The sequence below is a fragment of the Megachile rotundata genome, chromosome 8 (assembly GCF_050947335.1).
Source record: "Megachile rotundata isolate GNS110a chromosome 8, iyMegRotu1, whole genome shotgun sequence".
NCBI classification, from domain to species: Eukaryota; Metazoa; Arthropoda; class Insecta; order Hymenoptera; family Megachilidae; genus Megachile; species Megachile rotundata.
Window position 1 is genome coordinate 8,204,486 of NC_134990.1, and position 12,260 is coordinate 8,216,745.

Consider the following 12,260-nt stretch of genomic DNA (forward strand, 5'->3'; position numbering starts at 1 on the left):
TCAATAAATATTTTAAATTCTGAAATGTTGAAATCAGTTAAATTTCCAAATTTCCATATTTAAATGTTCAGAAGCGAAATCATAACATATGACAATAATAAAAATTTAAATATATTTTTCAAGAAAACAATTCATTTTACACCAACAGTTCCCTGAACACATTTAATCCTCTCAACGAGTACTATGCTATACAGCAAAAAAATAATTTGACCTTGATCTTTAAGGTTAAGGTCAAACGCAATTCTTCTGCAGCCTCGTTCTCCACATGTTCACTAATGTAGAGACTAACACTGAAAGAGTAACGTTGCTTTAAAATGCAGAGTAATGTTGCTTGATGTGAAGTGCAATGTTCAATGATTACTGACAACTGATTATCTATCAAGTTCAAGATCAAAATCAATCCTGCATCCTTTGCTCCAGATGTTCACCGATGCAAGAACATAGTGCAATTTTCGAGCGACCTGTACATCCAGCATGCGTGCAGCAATCTTTAAAGAATCCCGGTTCACATGGAGACACGCGCACACGAAAGATCGCGTTCGTTTGCGACTGGTTTTTGCTCGCTTGGTGTCCCATCATCCGTGCCGTCAGGGCGGTGGCTTATCTCTACGAGCCTCTCTTCGTGGGGTCTACAGTGGAGTGAGCCATATCCTCCTTTCTATCCTTCCTACTCTCTAGTGTCGTTCAACGAAGCGATGACGTTTCCACTGTCTCTATCCTCCACCGCCGATCTATAACTACGCCGAATTATCACGATCCACGAGCTTCTAGTTCCCTTGTCGTTCGATGATTCAGTGCCGTCTGATAACGACCGCATCCACCGGCCGTCCAATGATTTCGGGATTAAGGTCGTTCCGAACGGAGGATTCTTTCGGGAGACTTCGGGGATTTTAGTAAATGAATCATTGGATATGTTCTATGTCACGAAAATAAATCAGCTAACTTCTTCAACATCTATTTTTCTACAACTTGGTACTTGCAATTTTAAGGTCAAGTGCGATGTGGTTTCAAGATTCATAATTTTCTAAATTGGAAGATTTAGAAAATTCATTATAATTCTGGACAATCTCCTGATTTAGACTTGACGACCTCTAAAATCTACGTAGACTAGAAGATTTAGAAAATTGATTATAATTCAGGAAGATCTCTTGATTTAAACTTGAAGACCTCTAAAATCTACGTAGACTAGAAGATTTAGAAAATTGATTATAATTCAGGACGATCTCTTGATTTAAACTTAAAGACCTCTAAAATCTACCTAGACTAGAAGATTTAGAAAATTTATTATAATTCAGGACGATCTCCTGATTTAAACTTGAAGACCTCTAAAATCTACCTAGACTAGAAGATTTAGAAAATTTATTATAATTCAGGACGATCTCCTGATTTAAACTTGAAGACCTCTAAAATCAACCTAGCCTGAACACCTCTTTCTAAATTACAGGACCTGCAAATTTTCACATTCTAAATTAGATTTACAAGTTACTTTAAATTAAAAAAATTTCAAATTAGAGGACCTTGAAGATCGAGATCAATTTCGCGACGATCTCTCCATAGATCTGCACCGATTTAAAGGTGTGGCACATAATTTTCGAACACCCCGTACATGGTTCCCTCATTTACCTTGAGGAACTCCGTTGGGGTTTTCTCGACGAATAAGACGTATCCTGTGTCGGCAAGCTGGAGACACGATGCCTGCTTCTATTAGATACTTGTACACGTAATTCGCGAGGGTGCGAAGACGTGTAGGGTGGCTCGTAAATGTTCTTCAGGTGCACCGTTTCGGGTGGGGACTTTTGATTCCATGAATTGTTAACCGTATGTACAAACTTTGGTACAGATTCTTAAATTAGCCAGAAAGTTTCCATGAATTATTAACACGACAGCTGAAATTGTCGCATTAGTATCGATAATTTTATTCGGGATGCATTATACATTGGCCAAGTCTGATAGAGACTTAACCGAGTCTTTGATAGAGACTTAATCTCTGAATTAAGAGACGTACTTAGAACGCAAGGATTTTTAATGTTTGATATTTTTGAAGTAAACGAGAAAATGTTGCTTTTTAAATGAATAGAAAATAGAAAATTGGTTTTTAAATGAATAGAAATTTTTCAGTGATGAGAATTTTTGCCAGAGGTAATTAGAGAACCTGATCAGTAATCGATTAGATCGTATTTCAACCCCGTTCCAGCAAAAAATTTTCCCGGATGGTTTACCGAAGTCACGAGGGAGAGCTGATTTCTCTAAATCTGTAATTGAAATTTTCACGTTTGAAAGGTTTGAATGGCGAGTGGGTCTGACGATTCTTCTCGTTGAATATGAAGAAATAAATTGAAGGAATAAGACGAAAGAAAGGCGTGTAAAATACGAGCAGTATTTGGAATCCTTTGTGGAATCGTCACTTGGGCTCCTCCGTTCCTGGTTTCTCTGGGCTTGATCGTTATTCAGAGTTCACACAGGAGTGTATCCGACTTTTCTGCATACACTTACGTATACCCAGACGCGGTGGAGTCACGGACTTGAAATCCGAGAGAAGAGAAATAGGGTGAAGATGTTAGGAACGGGGCAACCGCATCATCCTCTTTTTCTTTCTTATTATTTTCAAGGGAAACTGTATTTTCTACCTCTTTCTACTTCTATTGTACCTTCTGTTCACTTATTTATTGGTAATCAGCTTTTAGAGCCAACTATTTATATTTTCGCTATTTTTGCTCTCATGAGGAACAAAATTGAAAAGGATAGGTTGGACAGTTTTCATCAGACTTCATGCATGTACACATGCATACATGTATGTACTGTATACACCCTATGTACGTACATTTAATTTTCAAGGTTCACTGTTATTTAATTTATAGAATGAAAGATGATATGAACACAGAATTTTAATCGAAACAAATCTCAAAAATTTTTATTGCAAATTTTAAAGTTTCTGCAAAGGAATAAATATATGTATAATTTTTATATAAATTGCTGGACAGTATAATAGAACAAGAGATTTGGAATGGAGATTTGTATCGAATAGGTGTAAGATGGAACAGAATTTAGAGGGTTTGTAACTAAAACTTCCTTCAGGTTTTCCCGACCTTCTATATTTTCCCTCTTTCGCAGTCGTTCTTTAGAACCCCACGAACCGAGGAGACGGAAACAGGAGGCTCGACACGTCGTTGAAAGGACGCGTATCTTTAGAGATTCGTACGGATGCCTTGACACACGTGTGATAAATAATTCTGTTTATTGAGTTCTCGTTTTTCCTTAGTCAAGATTTCTTGCTGACTCCCCATAAATCTTGCGCTTTCAATTCTCGCTGTTTGCCTGTGAGGAAATCTTCTTCTCTACGCGTCTCTCACGATTTGAAAAGTTTCGATTGCTGATCGCGACCAGGCAAGAACTATTACTCTCGGGATAAATAAAAAGTGTACATCGTTGTAATCTAACAATAGATCTCGAATCTATTCAAATTCTGACGAGGAAATCAATTGTACTAATTTTGCAAATTTGCAGATTGATCGAGGAAAATTTAGAAACTGCAAGATTGAATATTAAATTATTTCCTGAGACAAAATTTGGAAATCTTAGTCCGAATTTAAAGTATTTAATTAAACCAAATTTAGGAACTTCAAAATTACTAAATTTTAAATTTGGAACATAAAATTTAAAAAACTGATCTGATCAATTCAAGTCAACTTTTATTATGTCGAATAAAACTAGTGCGAGACTAATTTGCGGCAGTCTTTTGACCTAGTATGAACTATTGCTATATTTTATTCCTAACAAAAAATAACGGTTCTCAAAATAATTCATGTGACCTGACTGAGCAGGCGAATATATTATTCACGTGATTAAAAAAGATTTCAAATACTTGTCTAGTCATTTGCGATTCCTTTAATCTTTTAATCCCAGCACTCGAAAGTATTTTTGCTGCTGTCAGATCTCAACCTTAAAACTTTTCAAACTTTCAAAATTTAAATTAGTTAAAAATAAGTAATATGTTTGATCCGACAATATAACTATGCTAACAATGAAATTCTCAGCAAACTATAAGCAACAGTACATTTAACAAATAAAAATAAAATATCGTGTTTATAAAATTTCTGACTAAAAATACAGAAAAAGAGACAATTTGAAAAAATGCAGAGGAGATATTACCAGGTTAATCAACAGCTGATAATCTTTTTATCTATAATTCAAAAGCATCACTCTTAGACGTCCAACGAGAATCCAGGTTCCAATTACGAGACAAAAGGGTTTTCATTCCCTTCCTCTTTGTAACAAAGAAAAATTGCTAAGTTCGGTGAACGGGTTTTACGATCCTCGTTCTGTCAAGATGAAGGCAGAAAATTTGACAGTGGCGCACAATGTCATCGCGAAGCTTTTCGATGTAACAGCATCGTCGCATCTAAGCTTGTCCTCTCGCGATCCTCGTATAAGCTTTACGATCGGTACGTGTTCTTTCAAAATACCTTTCTTTGCCTTAACTGTCACGGTTCTTCGCCGGTGAAAGAACTGTTATCGTGAAACAGAGAACAGAGATGGCGCAGACACCGGAACGAAATCACTACTTTAAGTCGAAGCCCGAGTAATGCATCGTATAAAGGTAAAACGGATTTATGGTATCGTAACGGTAACTGAAAAATACCACTGACTCGTGACGAAATATTATTATATGCATCTTTTATCAAATTATGGAGTTCTTATTTTTTAGACAAATTATTTTTCATTTTTGTGGTCGATTAGGGGTGGGTTAATGGTAACATCATATATGATGACCACATGTGTCTTGAAAGAGAAATTAGAGGAGGGACATTTTTTAACTTTAGAGACAAAAGTTTGTATATTTGGAGAATGTACATGGACCAAATTAACAATTTGACAATTTGAAAATTTGACAATGTGACTGTTTGATGATTTGATAATAATTTTATAATAATAACTTTATATACGAAACTCGTCTCCTTCATTCCTCAATTAGTCACATTCAAGGATATACAAGATAAAATAAGGGAACAAAATGATAAAATTTAATGAACATAATTACTAAAAAATTAAAGATTGTAATTAGTAAATTGAAGAAATAGTAATTTTGTAAATTTGTAAATTGAAAATTGAAAAAATTTGTAAATTTGTAACTTGAAAAATATTGCAATAATATGTAAATGTAACAGCGTATTCAATTAAATAGAAATGCAGTATAACACGAAAGGAAATGAACAAACCAAGTAGACAAGAGTAACATGAAACATTTTCCACGTGCTACTGTTAGCGACAATGCAAACACGCAAAAGGAGGGACAAGATATCAGCTAGGATCTACGCGGTGCTTTTCCAGCCCCGGTTTTCGGCCTCTGGATGGCGTCAACGAGTAAACTTCAAATATATCGTCGCCCCTTAAAAGCGGATGAAATTGTCTCACGCGGCCGCACGCGATTAGATCCGCCTCCTTACGATGGCAAATGTTATCTATTTAATTTCCTTTTCCAACGCTTCTAACACATTCCCCCAACCCGCCGACCACCATTTTAGTCCCCTTCGATGGCGCTACGGCCAATGCTTCCTCTCTACCATTTCGGCTTTACTCTTTATTTTTACTTTCTAGACTCCGCGTCTTCAATGGAACTTCAACTTTCATAGCAGTTTGCAAACGTTTCACCAAATTTTTAATGTTGAGAAAATCTGGACATTGATTGTTTTGGAACTTTTCGAGATACGATTTTTGAATGGTTTCTGATTGTTTATTACTTTTTATTGATTTCGCTGTTGTGTCGTAAAATGAAACTTCTGAGTTTTTGTGGACGGAAAATTTAGAGGTTGAAGTGTGGTATTTTTTTTAATTTTGTAATGTGCAAAGATGGAAGTTCCATTTTATAGAAGTGCGATAATTTTCAAAATTCAATAATAAAGAAGTGTGATCATTTTATAAATTTAGTAATATAAAAATATGATATTTCTTCAAACTTAGAAATATACAAGTGTGATCATTTTCTAAATATAATAATATAGACATGTGATAATTCTCAAAACTTAATAATACAGAAATGTGATAATTTTCCAAATTTAGTAATATAGAAATGTGATAATTTTCAAAATTTAATAATATAGAAGTGTGATCATTTTATAAATTTAGTAATATAGAAATATGATATTTCTTCGAACTTAGAAATATACAAGTGTGATAATTTTCCAAATGTAATAATATAGACATGTGATAATTCTCAAAACTTAATAATACAGAGATGTGATAATTTTCCAAATTTAGTAATATAGAAATGTGATAATTCTCAAAACTTAATAATACAGAGATGTGATAATTTTCCAAATTTAGTAATATAGAAATGTGATAATTCTCAAAACTTAATAATACAAAGATGTGATAATTTTCCAAATTTAGTAATATAAAAATGTGATAATTCTCAAAACTTAATAATACAGAGATGTGATAATTTTCCAAATTTAGTAATATAGAAATGTGATAATTTTCAAAATTCAATAATATAGAAATTCAATATTTCTATTTTAGCAGTACAGAAATGTAATACTTCTCCAAACTTAGCAAAATGGAAATGTGATTATCCTCCAAATCCAGTAACATAGAAATACGATATTTCGACAAATTCAGTAACATAGAAATACGATATTCTAAATTTAACAAAATAGAAATGTAATAATTCTCCAAATGCAGTAGCCCAGAAATGCGATATTTCTTCAAATTTAACAGTACAGAAATGTGATAATTCCCTAAAGTTATTAATACAGAAATATACTCTGTAAATTTCCAAATACGAAAATTAAAAATGTACAAGTCCCATCCCCAGAAAATTAAAATTATCCCAAAATTACGCTCGCAAAACGCAGATCAATCCGACATATCAAACCCTATTTAAAGAAGTATCAGAAAATATCCATTAAGAAGAATAAGCAGTCTCCGACGGAATACTTCGAACAATGCTCGAAAGCCGCTTGTCCCAGCATATATGTTGGAAACTTGGCCGGACCTGGTCGAAAGTTATGTTATTCTGGGGAAACGTTATTCCCGTCCGGTTTTAATATTCTCAGAGCGTCGTTATAGCAAACCAATGATGTATTATGAAGTCGCGAACTTGTCGAATGAATGGATCGTGTCTAGTGTCGAATAGCCCACGGCGTTTTCCTGGTGTTTCTAGAAAATCTACTATCCGAAACCTGTCCGACTTTGCTCTAACTTTTGTCGCGAAACCTCGTTACTCGCTCGATATTTCCACGTGGAAATATGCAAATGTTTCGAGAAATTTTTCGATCGTCTAATTGGCGCCGGTGTTGTGAGAGTTTCATCCTTTCTCGCATTCAACGACAGAGGAAATCCATTTCGAGGTTCTGACACACTTTCTACCATTTTCTTCCTTTTTCGAATTATTGCGTGGATGCACAGGATTTTGTTATGTATACGAAAATGGAGAAGTCAGATTTACACTGGTTTCAAATTTCATATTTTATGTTACAAAATTTTGTTATTGTGTTTTTGTCAAAATGTTGAGTCAAAGAATAGTTTCATGTTGTCTCAGTACTTATTTATTTTTTCATTTCAATTTCAATTTAGAAGCAAGTGTGCACTGGTAGTTCTAATGTTAATAATATATCTATCCTTAATAAATAAATTAATAATACCAAAATTAATTTTAACGCAAGGCTCCCAATCCACAAATCCGAAGCTGAAATAAAATGGAAAAAACCTGGTGAAATCTCTGATAGTTGTTCACAAATTAATGTTGAGCCTTCGACTCGTCTTCAGAATTCCAATTAAAGCGTTCCGCTCGAATACCAGATTATTTGGTTGTCCACGTAAAACCAACGTAATTTCGAATTCACCGGACAGCCAGGGTAACGTGTTGCGTTTGATACGTGTTCACTTACACGCTGTTTTTACGGGTACTGCATTGTACATCAAATGCATAGTTGGCGGAGCGAGTTTTTAGCGGGACCGCTAACATCACTTCATATATCAATCCGCAAAAACGTGAAAGCTCGTTTCACGAGACAGGCTGGCCAAGAAGACGAACAAAACAAACAAAAAGCCACAACGCCATTTCGACGCGATTCGCTATGAATACTCGATTACCGTGGACATTTTTATACCCGTCTGTTTTTAAACACCTGGATAAAAACTTCCTGTCATTAGTTCATTATACTTGCGAATGCGAGAGATAAACTGAAGCTGAAGATAAGTTTGTGGAAATGGTTGAAGAAAACGTTCAAAGTGATTGAAGATAATGTTGAAGACAACTGAAGAAGATAACGTTGAAGATAATTTAAGAAGACAATGTTGAAGACAATTAAAGAAGACAACGTTGAAGATAATTAAAGAAGTCAACTTTGAAGACAATTAAGGAAGTCAACTTTGAAGACAAGGTTGAAGACAATTAAAGAAGACAACGTTGAAGACAGTTAAAGAAGTCAATTTTAAAGACAATTAAAGAAGACATGGTTGAAGACAATTAAAGAAGACATGGTTGAAGACAATTAAAGAAGTCAACCTTGTAGACAATTAAAGAAGACAACGTTGAAGACAATTAAAGACGACAACGTTGAAGACAATTAAAGAAGTCAATTTTGAAGACAATTAAAGAAGTCAACTTTGAAGACAATTAAAGAGGACAACGTTGAAGACAATTAAAGAAGTCAACTTTGAAGACAATTAAAGAAGACAAGGTTGAAGACAATTAAAGAAGACAACGTTGAAGACAGTTAAAGAAGTCAATTTTGAAGACAATTAAAGAAGTCAACTTTGAAGACAATTGAAGAAGCTAATATTGAAGACAATTGAAGAAGCTAATATTGAAGACAATTGAAGAAGAGAACGTTGAGGACAATTGAAGAATACGACATTGAAGGCATATGAAGAATACAACATCAAAGTATTGTGAAGAATATAACGTTGTAGGTAATTGAAGAAGATAACGTTGAAAATACTCGAAGAACATAATGTTAACAATTTTTTCAATGTACTTGGAAAAAATGACATTGAAAATATTTTTGTTGTATGTAATCTCCATTTTATAGCATGCACATAAAGGTAACTGAAGAAGAGAGTATATAAAAATAATAGAAGATGAAATTAAAAATAATTTTCGAGAAAAAAGTAAAGAATATCAAATATCATTTATTACGTGAAAATTTTTTAAAAGCAATCTACATTCAACAAATTAGAAATATCAAAGATAATTTTTCTCTGTGTTCTACAACCACAGTACCTCTCAGATAATAACTTGTATCGAATGTTTATTTTGAAGAATTCAAATTGTGCATTTTATTGTAATGAGAGTGACAGACACTATTGAATGAGATTAAAAGTTAATTTGTTATTCCTAATTAACTTTTATTTAAATACTGCAACAGTTTTATTCGTTTTAATGTTTCTACAAAGTTTACGTTCCCGTAGAAGTTGTAATCAGGAAAGTAAATTAATTAACAACAAGGCAAAAGTTGCTAACAGTTCGTTTGAGGGATTAATCGATTAAATTGAAAGATAAAAATCGGTGGAATATACTGAAAGGACAGAAAATCGATAAAGTGTTGTCAACTGTCACAAATAAAGTTTTTTACCGTCGGAAAAGAAAATGTCGACAGAGAAGGAGATTTTCCCCTTGGTTGGGTTATAATGAGAAAAGTAATTCCAATTTAAATAATATCCCGAAGTGCCAGGAAAAATAATATCCGCGATCGCGTTGAAAGTTGCGGTAAGAGGAAACTAATTCCAAAAGATAGCTCCAACGAACGATCTCGTAAAATGTCGAAGGAAATCGATAGAAAATGGTTCGAGATCGTTTCTTATGTCTCATTCTGATTTCACTTTCCGAAAACAACTATTAAAACATTGTATTATTAACTGTGAAAACTCTTAAGATATCATTCTGATGTACAAAGGTTCAAAAATAAAATATAATGTCAGAAATATTTAATTATTAACTTGTTTAATTTGTTAATAATTTACTTAAAAATTGGAGTAGTGTTTCATTAAAAATTTTTTAGGCTACAAATTATATTTAATTCTAAATCGTTAAAGTTTAATTACTGCGTAATTTGTATGCCTTAATCAAAAGATTTGAATTTGATAAAGTATGTAGGATATGTAATTAAAATAATTAAAAGAATTGCACAGGCAAGTTTACATTTTATGAAATTGTTGTTATGGATTCTATTATATTTTGGTAGTCAGAGAGAATTAAAGCAGCGATTATGAAGTTTATGAATTATTATAGATTTTTTAAAGAATTGTTTGACGATGCCCGAGTTAATTTTGCATATGGTAATGAGAAAATGCTGGAGATTCTCCTATCCCATGGAGAGATTAGCGATTATCGAACGTTATGGGAAGTTTGGTAAAGCGAAACCTGTTAATACGTTAAGTCAGCTAGTTCAAGTTGAACATAGGGAAATCTGTTTAATACGATCAGATGGGTATAACTCGTTCGACGATGAGGTTCAATGGTGATGTTTGAAGCCAAATTAAAGTGTCTAGAGATATGAATACTGTAATTAAAAAGTTTATGTTAAAATATTAGTTGGTTTTACTACTTTCTAGTTTGAGTTATATAATATTTTAAATTTCTAATTTCTAAATCCTTAAGTCTCCATTTTCAGTACCTAAATTTTTACATCGATAAATCACTAAATTATTAAATTTCCAAGTTTCTAAATTCCTTAATTTCTAGATTCCAAAAATTCCAAATTCCCAAATTCCAATATTTCCAAATTTCCAAATTTCCAAATTTCCAAATTTCCAAATTCTAAAATTCCCAAATTCCCAAATTCCCAAATTCCAAAATTCTAAAATTCCCAAATTCCCAAATTCCAAAATTCTAAAATTCCCAAATTCCAAAATTCCAAAATTCTAAAATTCCCAAATTCCCAAATTCCAAAATTCTAAAATTCCCAAATTCCAAAATTCCAAAATTCTAAAATTCCCAAATCCCTAAATTCCCAAATCCCTAAATCCCCGATTACCTAAATCCCCGATTCCCTAAATCCCCGATTCCCTAAATTCCCGATTCCTAAATCCCCGATTCCCTAAATCTCCGATTCCCTAAATCCCCGATTTCCTAAATCCCCGATTCCCTAAATCTCCGATTCCCTAAATCCCCGATTCCCTAAATCCCCGATTCCCTAAATCCCCGATTCCCTGAATCCCCGATTCCCTAAATCCCCGATTCCCTAAATCCCCGATTCCCTGAATCCCCGATTCCCTAAATCCCCGATTTCCTAAATCCCCGATTCCTTAAATCCCCAATTCCTTAAATTTCCAATACCCTAAATCCATAAATCCCTAAAATCCCCATTTCTCAGATTCCCTGGTTCCCAAATTCCCAAATCCCCAAATCCCCAAACTCCCTATTGCTAATTACAATAAAATTATAAACACCTATTTTATAAGCACATATTAAAAATGAACTTATTTAAAAATTCGAAAACCTTAATTGAAACTTTAAAGTACATACAAAAATAGCAAAGAGTTAAAGTGACTGACAAATGAAAACAACGAGTAAGTCATTTCAGTTCATTATTATAAGATGTTTTTCCTCCCTCGCGTCACTGTCAACACTTAATGAGATTATTATCGCGGCTAATCGAAGCGTAATTAAAATAGTTATTGCATCGAGATTGTCCGGTTAATTGGGCGTCGGGTAAAAACATACCTGATTTATCATTTTATTCGTGTGACGTAACGCGGACATGTTCGGTCGATATGCGATGCGCACGTGACAATTATTAAAACAGGGTCAACGTCACTTAACGTCGTCGTCATTTATCGCCGTTTAACAGAATTAATGATCACACCTGTACGCGAGCGGTGTGATGCGTTCATTAATACGGCTGAATTTCACCGCGAATGGCGGTGTTTTTCACGATACGGAAAAGAGCATCGAAATATTTCTCTCGTTCGGCTCTGTTTTTTAACATATTTTTTTTCACTTCCACCAACATATCGAGTTTCGAAATACACTGCATTTCGTTTTTACTCGTCATTTCGACGACAGTTTATTGCAATATTTAAGATAGAGAAAATCGAAGGAGAAATTATTAACGATAATCTCTTAATATTTAAAAACGTTGACATTTTATTAAATGCATTTAAATTGATAAATGTAGAACGTCACGGCGTAATTAGTTTGATTTTTATTCAAGAGATAATTTTAATCTTCCTATAAATTATTTAATTCTCGCAGAGTAATGATATAACGCGACGTTATATAATACGTAGTGATATAATGAGAGGTTATACAATATATG

The 12,260-nt window shown here is 33.5% G+C and overlaps 1 protein-coding gene across 3 annotated transcripts in view; it reads right to left on the bottom strand.

Moving 5' to 3' along the window:
• The window catches only part of LOC100878886 (glycerol kinase 3), a 147,873-nt gene that overhangs the window by 27,816 nt on the left and 107,797 nt on the right, over positions 1-12,260 (bottom strand). The gene's annotated exons all lie outside the window — the stretch shown is intronic.